Genomic DNA, 8,651 nt, shown 5'->3' with positions numbered 1-8,651 from the left:
GCTGAGTCCAGGACATGAAATGTTTTTAATAATACAGGGTCCTCTAGTTACAAAGTGTTTGAGAAGATAGCTACAGCCTGAAACCTCTGTATGACTGGGGCTGAATGAAATAAGCTGCAAACACAGCATGAGGAAGTATGGTAACTGAAAAGCATTTAAAAAATGCAACTGCATGTTAGTGCAATTACTTTCAAGTGCAATTCCTTGAAAAGAATACCAGTACAGTTAACAGGTAAATTTAATTTTTCATTAAAGTCCAGAGTGATCACTGAAATCTGTCAGAGAGTCAGAGTGCGCTGTCTGTCTTACAGTGTGTTCCGGCTGAGAAACTACAAGGAAAAGTTACAGCTTCCACACATAGCTGACTTCTGCTTCTATTGGACAAAATTTATACAGAATTCATTGGGAGAGTATGGAATTACCTGCAGAATATAGAGAAATATACCCTAGACTCAGCAATTTGAGTTAATTCCATTGCTATTCTAGAATTAAGCCTTTCTAAGTGCCTGGGAAGGGTACACAGGGTATAGACGAGATACATGGGTTATACTTGGACATGAAAATACCGTGTGTAACAGCAATCATAATTATTCCAAGGCATTCTTATCAACAGGGTTTGAATTTGCTTTGCGTGACTGCACAGCTGAGCTGAGCCGAGGTTAGGAGGAAGCATCAGCAGACTCTGCCATGAAGACCAGTCACTGGGATAGTAAGGTTCCTGCAGGCTCAAAGCCACCCAGTTCCTGCCAGCCTCTGCTGCAGCACCCTTCCCCTTAGCTCTCCTGGGCAAGCCACGGAAAGTCCTTCACTCAGCAGCACGCTCAGTGTTCTTCATTTTGGAAGAGGGCATCAATTTTAGCCTGAAAGCTCCCTTTTCTCTGCAAAAATACAGTTTCCCCTCACTTCTGCTACTGATGATTCATTACCTCACAGCAAACAAGAACCGCAAAATAGAGTTTTTAGCTAGGGATAAATCCCCAGCATTTTATTATGGTTTCTGTGTGAATTACCTTGTTCCCTCTTTAGGGGTTTGGTCACACACTGGTCCTCCACTTAGGCTTTGGAAGTCAGTATACTACAGTGCCATCTTCCACTCTCCTCCTTGCAAGAACACTGCTTTACTCCAAAGGACACACAAATATTTTTGATAAAATTAATTTCTGTAAATTGAGGGTTGATAGATTGCAGATCTGCTGTATATTGCTACTTTAGATTCTCTCCCCTTAGTTTAGTTTGTGTGGCCTCAAGTACTTAAAAACCAAGAGGTACACTGCTGTTTAGATGGTGAGTGTCTAAACACATGTGGAGAGGGAGTATTCTCATATTTTAGACTGTGGGCACCTGTTCTTTTACTTTAGCCTGCGATAAATTATTTTATACCTTTGGTATATTTGTGCACTAGATAATATGTGCTTAGATGTTTGCAACAGCAACTTAAGATGTTCATCTTACTATTCTGCCCAAACTTTGCAGCCTTCAGAAGGAGGGTAAATATCTATAGTACTCCTTTTCTGAACTAGCAAAGTGTTTCTGTAAAAAGAGTAGAGCCTGATTCTGCTTTCACTGAAAACTGCCACTGACACCAGTTATGGCAGTTTTGGGCTCTGTGCGTATATCTCCAAATACCTGTAACTGGAGTGTACGATTTTAGGGTTAATCGATAAAATCCAGTAAAGCCCAATGCAAATGCTATGCAGAAAAATACTCCAAAGCTGCAGACAGACCCTGAAGTAATCCCCTCCTAAATGAAGTGCTGACCTTTACATCTGTGATCTGGTGAAAAAATGGGAGCCTTTCCCAAGAGTCTGGATTATGTTTTATGCATCATCTGTGGGTATTTTTCATATAAGGAACTATTTACTGAATACTCAATAGTGTTCAAAAAAACCAAAATTATAACCTGAAGCTGGAAAGTTTAAATATAGCTCTATAAGACTGTTTAAAAGATGTACAACAGCAATATTAATCTTGGACTGGCAATTAGTTTGCTGTTCAATTTGTCTCAATTAATTTCAAAAAGTATTAACCTCTCTTCTCTTCATTAGCTTTTCTACATTTTTCATGGCTTTAAAACTTAGTAAGGCAGCTTGGAGAGTTTTATGTTGAATTTGGTAATGTAAATACTTACTTTTTCAGATTGTGGATGAAACACAATTGTCAATACAAAAAATCATATTCTGTTTGAAATGCTTTTACCAGTTATTTTAACATGTAACATCTTGGATTAATTACACCAGAAAAAATGTTTTACTTTTAGAGTAGATTTAACTATTGTGATTTTTTTAATGTAGATTGTTCATATATCATGAGGGAAAAAGAAAATATTTTTATATAGTAAAAGTGCTTGTTAAAATAAAAAAAAATTGGGGACACCAATTCTGTTTAGCATTTGAATTTCTAACTTTTTTTCTGTACAATTGACGATCATGTGATCATGTTGACAATGTCATTTATCTAATTAAACACAGTCAGTGAATTGGTTTTCAAATGGCATCCTACCTCCTCACTGTATGAAATATTTGACTTAATCCACGAGATCTTCTCCACCCTAGAAGAGGAATCCGATACGCTTCCAGGTCAATGAGGCCAGGAGGTGTCGCTGCAAAGCTACGAGAAGTTACCTACTACCCCTCCAAAGTGAAATGCGGCACACTTGAAGTACAGGTGGCCTATTAAGAGCAAGGATATGAAGAAACTGAACCTGTTTTCCTAAAGTAACAGCAGAGGAGCTTGACTTGAAATCCCATATGCCAGGGAAGAAAGATTGAAATCTGGTTCTGAAGAGTGTGACTATTTTTGTAAATGGCTCAGACATGAACAATGCCAAAAGCAGAGAAAGCTGGGATGCAAACTTTGCAGTCTGGTACTACTTCTGCAATTAAAAAAACCATATGATCCTTTGCACATACTGGGCTTTTCTTCCCAAAATGACAAAAAGAATGACTTCATGGCTTCCTGTACTGGAGGGAAGATGTATCGGAGCAGCCAAAACGCAATAAGGCTTGGACTGCATACAGCCGTAGAGTGAAATAGGAAGGAAAGGGATTTACCTAAACAGACATAATCGATTCTATTTCTAATGAAGGAAATACCACTGGTGATGAATGTTTCCTCTCCTACAAATACTTCAGAGAGAATGAAAAAAAAAACCAAACGGTAAAAATTAAAAAAAAGACATAGAATCAGTAGACATACCCATATTTTCAGATTTTGATGTGTTTTCTGGAATTATGTTTATATGTAAACATGGAGGCCTTACTGATTCTCAGCAGCTCTGTGTTCTTTTTTTACTTTTAATGCTTATTCCAGCTGCAAACGGGTGTAGCTAGCAATCACAAGTACATAAGAAAGCTGGCAAAACTGTGCTACTTAATGACTTTCTGGTGCCTATGCCCCCACTGCATTCATTTTTTCTGCTATGCCACTAAAATCACAATGGGATGCAGATGATGTATTTTAATACGTATGGCATCATTAGAAATGTTTGACTTAACATCTATTGCTGTATTAGTCTGTAATAGTGATGCAGTTAATGAAGAAGGGCATGTTTTTTATGAGGTGTTGTAGAAGTATCTGATTTTGTCTGTATCTACACTAAATGTGTAGGCTTCTAGGGACAGGGACTTCCATCTCTTTTTTTTTATAGGGCCAAGGTTAAAGACACGATAAATAAAAAGTTATAGCAAACATATAACAAAATGCTTCTGTACAATAAATAACAGATTTAGGAAAGTCCTGAAAAGGAAGAAATGGCTTGTCCTTCCTACCACAACCTGTGTTTCTGACCTCATGATTGCTGCATATGATGATGATGTAGAATACATATTCATATGGATCTAAATAGATGATTCTCTGCTCAATTCCCCAGGCGAAAAATCTCTAAAAAATGCCATGAATATAGACCAGTTAGGCAGAATTCCCACCTGGTCCAAGTCAGGCAGTCGTTCTAATCAAGCACACGAAAACAAGAACAGGCAGCTAGGTCCACAAGGTGACAGTATTTCAAACTGACTCATATCCATGCCACCAGCTACTTTACAAAACTGAGTATTCTAAGACTTTATCCAATTGTGAATCCTCTACAAAATAGTTTTCAGAATGTTAATTTATCCTCTGAGTGTGAAACAGAAAAAAAAATCACCTCCAGTTTTTAAAATCACCTCTATTTTTTAAATTAAATAGACCCTTCTCATATTTCAGACAGTCCAAATACCCTAATATAATGATGATTGGTTGTGTAATGTTTTGAGTCACCTTCAACATCAGACATTTTACAGAAAAGCACCCAAAACTAGATATAGCTCTTGTTTTGGTACCTTGCTCTGATAATAGCATAATAAATGTCCTATCTAAGCCCTTTATTATTCACTGGAAAATAACAAGTCAGCTCTATGAGGCTGGGTGTTCATCAGGGTTCTGCTACCTGTGATGCTTGGTTTTGACTAAGCCCTTCGTGCTATAATAAATAGCTATAGCTATATTGCTATTGCAACTTCAGTATAATAAGAATACATATTATGTAAGGGAAAAACTCACTTCTCCTTGTTTGGTTGGGTTTTTTTTGGTGGGGGGGTTGCTTTCTGCCTTTGCATTTGCGTATCTCCTTTCTTTGGGAAGGCTTTACTTTACTATCACCTATATTGAGGCTACCAGAATTATTCTGTTGACTTGGCCTTTATGCAGTCCTTTCCTTTGTCCCATTGCCAAGTTTACCTAAGTCTGTATTCTTCCAGACAGACATTAGCTCTGCTACTATCCACGTGTTCTTCTTGAACCAACAATTTCTCTGTTGGTGAGGATGCAAAGTCACCTAGACTGTAGAAAAGAGGAACCTATCATCTGTGTTGTATAGAGAATGATACAGTATTTTTTCCTATAGAATGGCGAAGATATGAATAGATGTTTTGCTTTACCAAAATTTAAAAACACATGTATGTGGCATCTGCGTGTGTGGATTACTGAAATAAAAATCAATCAACCAAAACAGCAAACAGAAAAAGCACTGCTGACCAAGGGGAAAAAAAGAAAGCATCAAGCCAACCTGATTTTCATCTTTGCTGATTTCAGTTACAGGGTTCAAACAGCTGTGCTAGAGAGGATTGCTGTTCAGTCTGTGATTCACAGGCCTCCAGCAGTCTGGAAACAGTCTGCATTGAAAGATGGTCTGTAAAGCAATCACCAGCTTCTGGTTGAATCTGTTAATTGGAGAGATGTAAACTCAAAAATCACATTTTTATATAACAAATATTTTTAACTCAAACACTTGTAATGATAACAACAAATTTATGATTTTATAAAATAATTTGTTTTTCCTAATGCTATATCCTTAATCTTCTCCTCCCCTCCTGCCACTGCCAAAAAATAGAGATACAAGCAAGCCTTTTTTTTTTATTTTTTTTTTTTCCAAAACCTCAGCTGGTTCTTCAAAAAAATGGATTGATGTATTTTCCATTTAACATATTTATGTGTCCAGGTACATCCCCACTGACTCCAACACGGTCTGCTGGACCAGCAGAATTGACGATGGTCTTTAGGAAGAGCTATATGCCACTCCGCATCAGGAGTCATGTCTTTATTAGAGTTCATTGGTTATTGCTAAAATAAAAATATATTCTTGCAATGAGCAAAGCTGGTATTTGAAATAGATGAAATTAATTACAGAAGGACCAGAATCAGGGGAAATTAATTCTTAGTTCAACTATGGGTTTTTTAAGTTAAATGTATGAAATAATTCTGAGTCTATAGAAATGAAAAGGAACTTGCAAGAGTGGAAGTATTTAAGGAGCTTCTTAGTGAAAGATAATTCTGGAGATTTGTCTAATGAATCTTTGTTGTTCTGCTAAATTAAAAGCTAAGTGGCTAACTAAATATTTATAAGCTTCTGGGATGGAAGTGACTCAGGATATGTCTACACCGGAGTGTGCTTCTGAGTAATGACTCATGTATTTGTGGGTGGATTTTAGCTAAACCTGCCTTGAAAATATGTGTTGCTGTACAGTACAAGGCCCATATTCCTTTTATTTTGAACCCATATTCAGTGCTGAAGCTGACTGGATGAAATGGGAGGTCATTCCAGAGCCTGGATGCTACCATCTGAGGATGATTTAGGAAATGGCTCCTAACATATTGCTGGGGAATTTGCCTATCCTCCTTGGATCCCTCTACAGAAGCTTTTTCCTTCCTTCCTACCTTCCCTCCTGCCCACCTTCCTGCCCGTCAACATAATAGTTGAGGTAATTGTGATTTGTCTTCTCCCCTCTCTTCCCGCAAGGCCAGAAGGATTAACCATGGGTCCAGTGGATAAGGTTCTTACAAGTGAATGGTTTGTTCAGCAGAACAGATACTTGCTCAGACTTCTAGCGTCACTTCAATTTCGGTATTGCAGATGGCAGTGTGACTCTAGAGATAATTTGTGACATGGTTGCCAGTAATTCAATTGCCAACGTGTAGCCTTGCACTTCTGGAGCATATTAACTATGCCATAGTGGTAACACCTTATGGATCCAGGATGACTGACACTGAGCCCAAAACAATGAGATTACCAATAGCACAAGTGCCGATAAATTGCCAGGAATAAATTAATATAAGGGTATAAGAAAATATGTACCAGAAAGAACGGAACACCACCTAACTCGTGTCTGGCCTCGGAGGCCCAGAGAGGATACCTAAAGTGGAGTAGAAGAACAAAGCAAACATCTCATAATATTCCCTTTATCACCAGGGACCTATCACGCAGACAACCAGAGGCGATTTTTATATTTAATAGCTCATGATGCATTTTTGTTTCACGAATGTATCGAGCTGTTTTTTGAACTAAGTTTCCAGCATTCATACTGCCATATTAGATCACACTGTTGGGGTAAAGAGGAGGAGTAGGAGGAGGGAAAAGAGGGTAATGAAATGTCGTCCGTTTGGCTTCGGTTGAAAAAGGAAACCACTCCACTTGCATGCAATAACCTTCACAACAGTAATTTAAGTGGTCATGATTCTGAAACTCTACTCTAATCAAAATGGCAGTTGGCACTTAAGGGGCTGTGACTTTACTGCATGGTTCTGAAATGCTGCTTTTTGCAGCCTGCCCTGCAGTTGACATAGACACTAACCTTAAACACAAGCGGTTTGAACCTTTACTTCCACCCCCTTGAGATTCAACCACTTCCTTCCCTCCTGTTCTCCCGCCGTACTGATGACAAGCAAATAAGCGTGTCCCATGTAAGATTCAGTCTTGATAGGCTCTGTGCTCCATAATGGTAGGAAGTTTACCAGCCAGTGCCTCACACTGGAGGACACGTTCCCTGGCCCACTTTCCATCCGTCAGTCCTTTCCATAGATCTGCTTGAAGTGATCAATTTGCTCCCCGTGCTGCACATCAATTTGCTGTTGCATGCCCAGCTGTCCTGGGAAGAGCTCCTGCCAGTTAGTGTTTCTCAAACTTCAGATGAGTTAAAAGTTCTGTGGAAAAAAAAGAAAATAGAGATTAAACAGAAATCCAAGGTGCTTTTCTGGCAGCAAATAGCTTGATGTACTGCAAATAATATACCATGCCAAAAAAAAAAAATGCAAAATGAACAGCTAAACTTGAAAGGTGGGTTTATGAATCAGCAGTAGATTCCAAGATGCAGAAGGCATATGGGAAGTAAGGTCTTAAAAAAGTCTGAAAGTAGAGATATGGAGGGACGATGATCTGGAATCACGTGGCGATTGCGCTCTTCACAATGAGGGCAGCGAGCAGACAGGAGCGCAGTTCTAAACAGCCTCTCCCATCGAGCAGGGAGGATTTTCCCAGCTGAAGTTCAGCTTGTGCCTATGCAGGGATAGCAGAGGGGCTCTTAGCTACGCCGTGCTAAAACCCTTACTGCAGGCATTGTGTATTATTAGCAAGCTGTAAGTTACAGATGGCTAAAACTTCTGCTAGAAAGCCTCCATTTCAGATGTGCTTTTATGTTACTGTAAGTCAAGCACATGAAATAACTGTTAAAATGATTGACAACTTAAAAATATATTTTTTGAATAAATGCAGTTTGCCTACTTTTACCAAGGCTTTGTTTTGTTGTAACCATAAAAGCTTTAATTCCCTATACCTACAATTTTATCTTTTGAATTATACTTTTGTAGTGCATTCACTCTGCAGTCAGTCAGCTTAATTTGTAACTTGTATAGATTTTCTGCCCAGCAACAGCAAGAGGAAAACATACAAAAGAAAAAGATGTCGTATCAGAAAAAGCATAAAAATTGGCACGGTGACTCAGGGGCAAATATGCTGCTGGAAACAATTCTAGATTTTTAATTACCTAGTTTTCAATCTGAGAGGTTCCAAAATTGTAGGAACAGCAAGGGGCAACAAGATTTGAAAGGACTGGACAAGACGATACAGCACTGCACATACTTTTCCATCCCAAAGTGCCAGGGTGTGGTTTGGAAACATGGAGCCAGGATAAACCATTATACGCTTTGCTAACTTGAATGACCTCATAGCGAAAGCATGCGGGACAACCTCTGACAAAAGGGCATTTTACTCTATATAGGTTGCTTGCTGAATCTAATTCTGTAGGTATGTGAGAAGGTCTGAGCAATCAGTCTGTTTAAATAGGTAACAACTAACACAGGCCTGCTACATCGAGCATCTTTAAGGCCTAGGAGGAGTATCAAAA

Source organism: Calonectris borealis, chromosome 9 (genome assembly GCF_964195595.1).
Source record: "Calonectris borealis chromosome 9, bCalBor7.hap1.2, whole genome shotgun sequence".
In the NCBI taxonomy this organism is placed as follows: Eukaryota; Metazoa; Chordata; class Aves; order Procellariiformes; family Procellariidae; genus Calonectris; species Calonectris borealis.
This window is presented reverse-complemented; position numbering follows the sequence as displayed.